Genomic DNA, 11852 nt, shown 5'->3' with positions numbered 1-11852 from the left:
AATTCGTTTAAATAAAGGACTTTTGAGAAAAGTGCCTTAAGAGGAAAGAGAAGCTCACTGAGGTCTTTAAAGCGTGCCAACTCTTCTGCCTTTCCCGGAGACCGTCTGTGTAGTCCGCCGACAAAATTATTTCTCACCTTCGCTCCTGAAGTCAAACCAGAGATGAGCGGGGAGAGCTTGCTTAAGGGCGTAAGTTACACTTGATGCGGGGCATGGTGGTGCGTGCCCGTCATCCCAGTAACTTGGGCGACTGAGATGGAATCACAGGTTTGAAGCAATTTAGTGAGATCCTGTCTCGATAAATTCAAAGGGGCCGGGGGTGTGGCTCAGTGGTAGAGCCCCCTGGGTTCAATCCTCAGTAACACACAAACACATATAGAGTTACATAGGACTCTAAATTACCGTTGAAATGGCCATTGTCCGATGTACAGGTTTACCAAATGCTGGGCTTGGTGGCGCATACCTGCAATTTCAATATTGGGAAGCCAAGGTAGGAGGGTCTCAAGTTTGAGGACAGCCTCAGCAAATAGTGAGATTCAGCAACCTAGCAAGACCCTATTTCCAAACAATATACACACAAAAATAAAAACAAAACAAAACAAAAAAACCCCACAAAAACAGGGCTGGGGTATAACCCAGGAGTGGAATGCCTTTGGCTTCAATCCCATGTTTGTCTGTCCATCTCTCTCTCACACACAGATAATTAGCAGCTAAACTTGGTTATTTCAGTGTTCCTGTTAACAAGGGCTGGGTACTATATGAAAGGATATACATTCCAGGCCATTGGGTACAAGTGGGTCAAGTTTTTGGTCAGGGGCTCAGCTGAAGGACAGTTAATAAACGAAATAAAAAAAAAAAAAAAAAAAAAAAAAACCTTGGGCGCACCGCACTCCGGAGTCCTTTATCACTTTGGATGCCGAGTTGAGGCAATCTCCTCCCCACCCCACCCCACGCAGTGTGCGAAGTCCTTCCCGATTAGCTAGCGGCAGGCACCAGCTCTGGGAATGAGCCCTCAGCAAGACAGTGACCAGCTGCTCCCTGCACAGTTTTCCATAAAGCTGCTCTCTCAACAGATTCCAGAGGATTCCGAAGCTCCACGCGCCCGGAGCTCACGTCTGGATATGCAGTTGGTAGGTTTCAGAGCACACAGAAGGCAGGACAGAGTTTCACAGACACTCGGGGACGAGACATTCTTCGGGGTCTGAAACATGCGAGGCGCTAGGACCTCCCCCGTCTTTCCAGGCCCGGGGCTGGAGGCTTTCTGTCCGTTACACCCATGCATGTAATCAGCGATTGTTCCTATTGTAAAACCCAGCTCTGCCATCTGTATGCTCCGGGGGGCTCGGGGATCGTCAATACCGGGTCCCTCTGGGATTAATCTGCAATTTCACACTAAATGATTTTTAAAGTATAATTTGTTACAATGCCACATTACCATTTCTAAAACAAACAGCCGGGATGGTTACTTTGCAATCAAAGGAGAAACTGTCCAGGGACCTCTTTCTCTGAACGAGTTTCTTGGCCACCCGTTTATGTTTACTTTGCCTTAGCCACAAATGGGAAGAAATTTTAAAAGGTCCGGTCTAGAACCTGGAGAGCAGGCCCTTAGTAAGCAAATGTGCCCCTTTTCATAACTGGGAAACTGTATGGTCCAAACCCACAGTCGTGGGAAGACTGAAAGGATTCTGAGCGTTCCTTCAAAACCACTCGGCTGTCTGGTGTTTGCAGGATACAGCTGCTTGCAGCAGATAGTACGAGCTTGGGTTCTGTCAGGCAGTGAAGAACTATTAATATTCAGCTACTATAATATTCAGAACTATTAATAGTCAGCTATTAAAGGCCCTCACGGGGACAGGAGGGGGCTTGAAGCGCGCAGAGAACGGACTTTTTTGTCCCGAGTTAAGTGTCTTAGCTTACTGCACAAGAACGATCGCTTCAAAAGGTATCTGTGTGTATTGCAAAATATGCCCACTTACTTGAAGTCAAGTCTAACCTAAGCAAAGATAGGCAGAGATGTTACGTCTGCCTCGCGGAGAGGGAAGCCTTCCTCCTGCAGTAATGTACACTGAGCCGTTTTCCTACTGAGCCTTTGAGGATGGGCTCCAATGTTTCTTTGGATCACACATTTGGAGCCCTGGATCCAGTCGCTTAGTGGAGATATAAAGCAGTCTGCACATAGTTTTCTCAGGTCTTTTTCTCTCTTTTTTTTTTTTTTTTGGTGGAACTGGAGATTGAACCCAGGGGCATTCTACTTCTGAGCTACACCCAGAGCCCTATTTTTATTTTTATTTTGAAACAGGGTCTTACTAAGTTGCTGAGGCTGGCCTCAAACTTGCGATCTCCTTTCTCAGCCTCCCAAGTGCTGGGATTACAGGTGTGCACAACCACGCCCAGTTTCCCAAGTCTATTTAAAAAAAAAAAAAAGCTAACCTAACCCATAAACCAACCGTCTTGCCTGTACAGACCCAGGTGGGGGAAATTCCCTCACACAGAGCTGTATCCTTGGCAATGGGACCCGCATCCATCCCCAGCCAGGCACAAGAGATGCCTGTAACATCCCGCCTGTTGGACATTTGGTGCAGAAGAGGAAGGAGAAGGCTTCCCCTGACCCTGCCAGCTAGAAATAGGTAAGTCAGGAGAACTATCGCCCTCTCAAATGGACGTACTAATCCGCCTGACCCAGCACTGCTAAGAGGACCGGGTAAGACGCACAAGCTCTCAGCACACCACTTAGAGTAAGTTGCTTTAAAAAAAAAAAAGAAAAGAAAAAAAAGCATGTTTTCACCAGCAACTGAACGCTTCTGAGGTTCTGATAGCAGCTTGGGCACAAAAACATTCTCTTTTGTTTTTATTATAACACCTGTGAAAACATGTTCAAAGCCGGGCATGGTGGCGCACGCTTATAATCCCAGCCCTTGGGAGGCTGAGACCAGGGGATCTGGGTTTGCGGCCAGCCTCAGCTACTTAGTGAGGTCCTTTAGAACTCAGTGAGACCCTGTTTCAAAATAAAGAACAAAAGCCGGGCGTGGTGGCGCACGCTTGTAATCCCAGCATTCGGGAGGCTGAGACAGGAGGATCACGGTTTGCGGCCAGCCTCACCTACTTAGTGAGGCCCTCTGCAACTCAGTGAGACCCTGTTTCAAAATAAATGAAAAATAGGACTGGGGATGGAGCTTGGAATGCCAAGGGTTTGGTCCCCAGCAACACAAAAAAAGTAAAAAACACGTTTTGAATGTGTTAATCGTAGATATTAATGGCAAAGACCTGGGACCTGGGGTTGGGTGATAAGGAACTGGTGGGGTTTGTACACGTCGAGGGGCACACGACCCCCTCCAGTATGGGCAGCTGCACCCATTCCCAGCAGACAGCTGCCACAAAGGATTGTGGGCCTAGTTTTCTAACTTTTCAAGAAAAGCTAGAAATCTCAACATGAAGGGTTTTTAAGCACAGGTGTCTAATTCAAATTGTTTCTAAGAAAGCTCATGAGCTTTCTTTTCAAAGCCTGTCAGTGGCTGAAGGTAACCTGCAGACCTCTGGGGCTCAGGATTGCCGATAAAAACCAACAGAAAAAGACATACAAAAGCCGGGCGTGGTGGCACACGCTTGTAATCCCTGCACTTGGGGGGCTGAGACAGGAGGATCGCACAGGTTCAAAGCCAGCCTCAGCTACTCAGTGAGACCCTGTGTTTCTAATAAAACATAAAAATAGGTCTGGGAGTGTAGCCCAGAGGTAGAAAGCCCCTGGGTTCCATCCCCGGTACCACAAAAAAAAGAAAAAAGAAAAAGTCATACAAGCCAGGCATGGTGGTGCACGCTTATAATCCCAGCATTCGGGAGGCAGAGACGAGGATCGCGGTTCACAGACAGCTTCAGCTATTTAGCGAGGCCCTTCACAACTCAGAGACCCCGTTTCAAAAAATATAAAGACTAAAAAATAGGACCAGGGTGTAGCTTGGAGGTAAAATGCTAGAATGCCACTGGATACCATCCCCAGTACTGAGGGAAAAAAAAAAAAAGACATACAAAGAACTGGGCATGGCGGCACATACATGTAATCTCAACACTTGGGAGGCTGAAATAGGAGGATGGCAGGCTCAAGGACAGCCTCTGCAACATAGCAGAGCCATCTGCAACCTGGTAATTTGGAAACCCTGTTTCCAAATTTAAAAAAAAAATAGGGCTGGGTGTATAGCTCAGAGGTAGAGTGGCCCTGGGTTCAATCCCCAGGACCGAACAAAAAAATGAAAGGTTAAGGGTGTAGCTTGAAGGTAGAATGCCCCCCGGTTCAATTCCTAGTACCAAAAGAGAATGGAATCGTCTATGGTTCTGATAATATAGACTCAGGTGTACACAAGTTGCATGGAAACAGTCTAGAAAATGGAGGGATTCTGCTTTATTTGGGGGGGACACCATAAAAGATGGAGTGGACAGATGGAGTCAGCTCTGCGATTCAGGAGCAAGTTAGCTTTCCTCCAACCCGAGAGCGCTCAAAAGTGTCTCTTGAGGGGAAACTGAGGAAGAGGCTTAGACTGGGTGAGATTATGGATTTGGAGCCAAAGACAAGAGCCCTGTACGCTTTTGTGGCACAGAACTGGGGGTGGAACCCAGGGGCATTCTAACTTCGAGCTACACCCCCAGCCCTGGGGGGTTTTTGTTTTGTTTTTCTTTTGTTTCTTTTTTGGTACTAGGGGTGGAACCCAGAGGCTTTCTACCTCCGGGCTATACTCCCAGACTTATTTTCTATTTTATTTGGAAACAGGGTCTCACTAAGCTGCCGAGAGCCTCACTCAGTAGCCGAGGCTGGCTTCGAACCCGCGCGATCCTCCTGTCTCACCACCACGCCCGGTTTATTCTTTGTTTTTGAAACATGGTTTTACAGAGTTGCGAAGAGCCTCAGTAAGCAGCAGAGGCTGGCTGCCGACCGCAATCCTCCGGTCTCAGCCTCCCGAATACTAGGATTACAAGCGTTCGCCACCATGCGGGGCTAGGACCCTGAACACTACTACAACCTACATGATTTTTTGGTGAAGGACACGAGCTCAATTTATTCTCTCCCGACGTCAGGAAAAGGGCTGCCAAACCTTCCAGTTTGGTAAATCCAGATCTCACTCAGTCCAAATTGTTTGCCTTGCCAAATAATGCAGTTCCTTATTATCTACAGGTGAGTAACTGCAGCCATAATTGGGCTCCTTCTTACTGGCAGGTGAGTAATGATAGCCCAAGAGCATTTAGGAAGAACGTCGGGGAGGGAGCGGGTGGGACTTGGGGAAGGCCTAAATGAGCTCACGTCAAGATGGACGGCAAGGGGTAGTCACGCGGAAATAGTCCTGGCGTGTTGAGCACTTAGTAGGCACCAGGTGTTACCCTTCAACCTTGCCCAGCCCCGAGAGGTGCTTGCTTTGCTTCGGGGAGATGGAAGGAAATAATTTACCCCAAAGCTGCTCGCCCCAGGAAGGCCGGGGAAGGGACGTGCAGAGACTCGAACCCGGGTCCGCCTCACGCTCGGGACCCCGCCCGGCCCTCCTCGGGAGTCTAACTGCAGGGCTGAAGGCATTCTCATCCGCGTGGAATTACCCTTAAAGTAGCACGTGCCACTTTCTAAAGAGAAAGTTTGCCCAAGGCCCAAAGACGTCAAACAATTCCATACATGTCTGATGACTCGGGGATGGCAGAAATGTTCTCAGGGCCTGGAGACTGTCAGTGAGCAGCAGAGCGATGCAGTTAGGTATTCAGGAAAGCCAGCCAAGAGATGGCCCCCTACACTTGTTTTTACCCCCCAGAAGCCTGTATTCGCACTCCTCTGCGCTCAGAGGTAAATATTTGTTACCTTTTGTAGCTGAGAGTTTCTCAACAGACATTCCGCAGAAACTTTGCTACTTATGTAAACAGACTTGGCAATGAACTTAAAGACAAAGAACTTGGGGTGGAGGTCAGATCCAACCCAACCTGTTTGGCTTCCAAGCCCTTTCTCCTCCCCTTCAGCCCTCTGGGTGGACAGAACTTTCCGCTCTGAGCAGACAGGCTGCGAGATCGGCTGTAATTGTTGCGCTTTTCTTTTTCTTTTTTATTTTTGGTGGTACTGGGGTGGAACCCAGAGGCTTTCTACCTCTGGGCTATACTTCCAGACCTATTTTATATTTTATCTGGAAACAGGGTCTCACTAAGTTGCTGAGAGCTTCACTCAGTAGCTGAGGCTGGCTTCAAACCCGTGCAATCCTCCTGTCTCAGCCTCCCAAGCGCGGGGATGACAAGCGTGCGCCACCACGCCTGGCTGCTACATTTTTCTTTATGATGGGAAACCTGTGAAGTGCAGCCTCCCTGTGGTGACTTTCTGCGGAATCCCAGAGCGAAAAAGGCCTTTTTTATTTAGCCCTTCCAAAAAGTTTTCTCAAAAAAGCTTAAATAGTTTTAGTCCACTAAGTGAGGCTATTATAAAGTGAGAATTTGTGTGTGTGTGTGGGGGGGGGGTACTGGGGACTGAGCCCAGGCGTGTTCTACCTCTGAGCTCTACTCCCAGCCCATTTTGAAACAGGGCCTCACTAAATAGCTGAAGCTGGCCGCGTATCTGTGACCCTCCTGTCTTAGCCTCCCAAGTACTGGGATTACAAGCCTGCACCACCACACCCAGCAGAAAAATTAAAAATAAAAAAAGTCGGGCATGGTGGTACAAAACTTGGGAGGCTGAAACAGGAGGATAGCAAGTTCGAGGATGGCCTCAGCAAATACTGAGACGCTCATCAACCTAGTGAGACCCTGTTTTGAAGTAAAATTCAAATAGAGCTAGGGGTGTGCCTAAGAGGTAGAACGCCCCCAGGTTCAATCCCTAGTACCACAAAAATAAAACCTCCTACAACTTGCCTGGGTACATCTATGGGTCACGTTGTGTGTGTGTGTGTGAGAGAGAGAGAGATTACTAAACTTTTTGTTGAGAACTTTCTTAAAATGTCATCTAAGCAGTTTTTAGAAATGACAGAAGGAGGAAGATACTCTAACGTCCCCAGAAAGCCTACTATGTACCAGGCCTGGCCCCAGCATCATGGCCCCGGGCAGTTCTAATTTAATGTTTCATGTGGTGAAAAAAAAAACCATAGTAGTTTCTGCTTCCTAGTCTGCAGTTCAGCAGTCAGCGGGTGGGGCGGAAGAACCGATTTTTTATTGGGACAAATCGCATATTCTGGACCTTTTTGACATTTCCTCATTACCCCTGGGGAAGCAGAATAAGGGTCAAGATTTAAGGAAAAAGGATGGCCGTGACCTGTTACAAAGCTGAGCTCTTTCATCAAAGCTAACCTGCCAAGTGCGTTTTTCTATTATTTACTCTTTATTTTGAAACCGGGTCTCACTGCATTGCAGAGGGTAGCCGAGGCTGCCCGTGAACCGCGATCCTCCTATCTCAGCCTCCCGAATGCTGGGGTTACAAGCGCGCGCCCCCACGCCCGGCTGAGCCTGTATTTTCAATATTTCAACATGAGCACTGTACTGGATTCCCAGTTCAGTATCCCAGTTCCCAGTTGGTTTGTGAGCGGCTTGCTAGCATTAGATATTTCTTACATGGCCGCCTTGCACCCTAGATCTATACAGACCAGGCAAATAACTGGACCATCAAGCTATTGCAATCTAAGAAACAGGGACCCAGAGTTAGGAGGTTCCCGCTACATAGAATTAGAGAATAAACCCCCAAATCACTTATCTGTCACCGCTCCCGGCTTCAGGACTTCCCGGGCCGGCCGACGCGGGGCCATTTGGAATGGCGGCATGGAGCCTTCGGGGCACCTGCTGGTAGGGATTTTAAATACATTTGCAACAGAGGCCCAATCTAAGGCGCTCGTGAGCCTCTCCCTGCACGAGGAGAACAACTGCTAAAGGGAATTAAAGCTGTGGAAGCAGGTGAGCTTTCCAATACCTCATATAAGAAGCGCAGGGGCTGCCTGGTGTAAGACCCACCGCAATTACTCACAGACTCACCTGAGACCCTGTCAGAAAACAAAGACTCCCAGCCTTTCCCTGTTATGGCTGATACCACCCCCCCCCCCGACAACTTACAATTGAGAAATACTGTGTTTTCTGAATAACCCTAGCAGGTTTTTTGTTTGTTTGTTTGTTTGTTTGTTTGTTTGTTTGTTTGTTGCGGGTCTGGGGATGGAACCTAGGGGCATTCGACCTCCGAGCTACACCCCCAGCCCTATTTTTTATTCTTTATTTTAAAACAGTGTCTCACTAAGTTGCGGAAGGCCTCACTAAGTAGCTGAGGCTGGCTGCGAACCGCGAACCTCCGGTCTCAGCCTCCCGAATGCTGGGGTCACAAGCGTGCGCCCCCACATCTGGCTTGAAAATGTTTGAATGGCAATATTTTCACCAAACAATTCAAAGATCTGGATTCTTCAGTAAAATGGCCACAGTTCCTAGCTCTAAATCCATGCAGAGAAGACAGTTTCTCAAAGGGAAAGGGCAGTTTGAGAGCCTTCCAGAACATTTTCCCAGTCTCTCTTTCTCATCCGTGGGTTCCTCCTCCTCCTCCTCCTCCTCCTCCTCCTCCTCCTCCTCCTCCTCCTCCTCCTCCTTCCTTTGTATAGTGCATAAGTCTGTAGGACACACAGACTACATAGGTTTCATTTAAAAACTTTGCCAGCTGGGCGTGGTGGCACACGCTTGTAATCCCTGTGCTTGGGAGGCTGAGACAGGAGGATCGCACAGGTTCGAAGCCAGCCTCAGCTACTTAGTGAGGCTCTCAGCAACTTAGTGAGACCCTGTTTCCAAAATAAAATATAAAATAGGTCTGGAAGTGTAGCCCGGAGGTAGAAAGCCCCTGGGTTCTACCCCTAGTACCACCGAAAAATTAATTAATTCATTAATTTTAAGAAATAAAAATTTTGCTAAACCCATCACCTTTCAGAAGTGAAAATTTCTTCCCAAACTACTGCAAAGACACAAAATCACACCTTGCTGAAAAGCCCCGTGGCCTCCGGCAGGGAGTCACTACGTTTACAACTCCAATTTGTTTCTGCCGACAGAAATCAATCCAAATGCGTTCAATACTTATAACCAAATTAGCTGTATTTGAACCACCAAACTGACCCTGGGTCAGTCATAGACTCGCAGAGTACCACAGGCTGTGGAACCCACTCTTTTAGCCCCCCGCAAACCTAGATTCTAAAAACCTGCACATCTAGCCGGGCGTGGTGGCACGAGCTTGTAATCCCAGCATTCGGGAGGCTGATACAGGAAGATCCGGGTTCAAGGACAGCCTCAGCTACTTAGTGAGGCCCTCTGCAACTTGGTGAGACCCTGTTTAAAATAAAGAATAAAAAAAAATAGCCGGTCGTGGTGACGCACGCTTGTAATCCCCGCGCTTGGGAGGTGGAGACAGGAGGATTGCACAGGTTCGAAGCCAGCCGCACTGGCTTCGACCTGTTTCCAAAATTTAAAAAAAAAAAAAAGTGTAAAATAGGTCTGGGAGTGTAGCCCAGAGGTAGAAGGGCTTCCGGGAACTCCACCCAGTACCACCAAAAAAATAAAATAAAGAATGAAAAATACAAATGGGGTGTAGCTCGGAGGTAGAATGCCTCTCTCTGGGTTACATCCCCAGTACAGAAAAGAAAGAAAGAAAGAAAGAAAGAAAGAAAGAAAGAAAGAGAGAAAGAAAGAGAGAAAGAGAGAAAGAAAGAGAAGAAAAATAGGAACCAGGCATAGTGGTGCACAGTTGTAATCCCAGTACTTGGGAGGCTGAGACAGGAGGATGGCAGGCTCGAAGCCAGCCTCAGCTACTCAGTGAGGCCCTCCACAACTTAATGAGACTCTGTTTCAAAACAAAAAATAAAAGAATAAAAAGAATAAAAAAAAAATAGGGCTTGGGGTGTAGCTCAGAGGTAGAATGCCTGTGGGTTCCATCCCCAGTAACACACACACACACACACACACACACACACACACACACACACACACAATGGGGCTGTGGGTGTAGCTTGGAGGTTAGAATGCCCCTGAGTTCAGTTCCCAATACCCCCCCCCCCACACACACACACAGGGCTGGGGGTGTGGCTACGGGGTAGAATCCCCTGAGTTCAATCCCCAGTACCTCTAAATAAGTAAGTAAATAAGTAAATAAATAAATAAATAAATAAATAAATAAATAAATGCAGATCAGAGAGAGATGAAACCTGAGAAAGTTTCAAGGCCAAAGACACACCTAGCATTTGGAAACTACAACCCCCCACCCCACCCCCCAGTGAATGCAAAAGAGCCGGAAGGGTGCCCAGGACACGGGAGTGGAAAACAGACCTAAGTCACAGGCCACCTGGATAAAAAGAAAAGAAACGAAACCCAGGCGCACCCCAGCCCAGGAGCCCCGACTCCTCCCTGGGCTTAAGCCACCAGTCAGACAGCCAGGGACCCCTGGGCTGGATAACATGGGGCGCACCCTAGGAGGCCGGGGAGCAGCCCTGGCGCCCAGGTGCGGGGCTGCGGGGGTCGGCGGGGGGCCGGGAAGACCCTCAGCTACTTAGGGAGGCCTCTGAAACTTAGTGAGACTTTGTTTCCAAATAAAGACTATGCCGGGCGTGGTGGCTCACGCTTGTCATCCCCGCGCTTGGGAGGCGGAGACAGGAGGATCACGAAGGTTCGGAGCCAGCCTCGCTGGCTTAAGAGACCCTGTTTCCAAATAAAAATATAAAATAGGTCTGGGAGTGTGGCCTGGAGGTAGAAGGGTTTCCAGGGAACCCCAGTACCACCTAAAAATTAAAAAATAAAAGATACAGGGCTGGGGGTGTAGCTCGGAGGTAGAATGCCCCTGGGTTCCATCCCCAGTACTGCAAAAAAGGGGAACTATCCTCGGGGCGCTGGGGCTGCTCCTCTGCGATCCTGGGGTGCTGGGGCTGCTCCTCTGCGATCCTGGGGTGCTGGGGCTGCTCCTCTGCGATCCTGGCAGAGCCGGGGAGGCGCTGGCTGGGGATGGAGACTGTGTCCGCTGGGTCCCGCCGCCGCCGCGCTGCGCGCCTCCTTTCCCGCGGCGGGCTTGGCGGGCTCGCTGGCGGGCCCTGCAACCGCCCCGCGGCCCTGGAAGCTGCGGCCGGGGACCCCCGCCGTGCTCAGCCCCCACCCCGGGCGCACCCCGGGCGCCGGGCAGGTGGGGGCGCCGAGGCCAGCGCTCTTAACGGGCCAGGTGGCCCGATCCGTGTTTACCTGGGGGGCCCCTGCCGGGTCCACCCCCACTTTTAGAGAGAGAGAGAGAGGAGGGGGTGCAAGCAGGTCTCTCCTCCCACCCACCTTCTTTGCCCCCCCCGGGAGGGGCAGAGGCCGATCGCGAGTTTTAATGCATTCAGCATAAATTCTCCTAGTCCCCCAATTTTCTCCCCCTGGCCCCCCGGACGCAGCTCGCGGGCCCGCAGTGGCTGCCACTGTTGGCAAAGTTGGAAGAGGGGTGTCCCTAGCCCCGTAGCCGCCCCCGACCCCCAACATACATACACACACACACACACACACACACACACACACACGAGCCCGGGGTGTGCAAGGCTCAAGGCTTGCTGCTGCTGCGAAACGCCCGCTGCAATCCCCTTGACCCTACCCTGTAACTGACCCTTGGGGGGGAAAGCCCCCCTCCCGCGAATAGCTACTGCGCATGCTCTGAGCTGGACAGCTCCAGAGAGGGAAATTTAAAACCGGTTGGAGCTGCCACCGCGGCCAAATTGCGGAGCGCGAGGGGCGCGCGAGGAGCCCCCTCCGGATGCCAGGTACACGGCGGGCGCGGGGCTGCGGGCGGCTCCCCTCCCCCGGCCTTTGCGGGCCGGACCGATCGCAGTCTTGGCTGGGACTCTGTGTAGCTTTCAGGTTTGGGGTTGGAGACACTTAGAGGC

This window comes from Muscardinus avellanarius, assembly GCF_963383645.1.
Source record: "Muscardinus avellanarius genome assembly, chromosome: 21".
NCBI lineage: Eukaryota > Metazoa > Chordata > Mammalia > Rodentia > Gliridae > Muscardinus > Muscardinus avellanarius.
Note: the sequence above shows the minus strand (reverse complement) of the source record.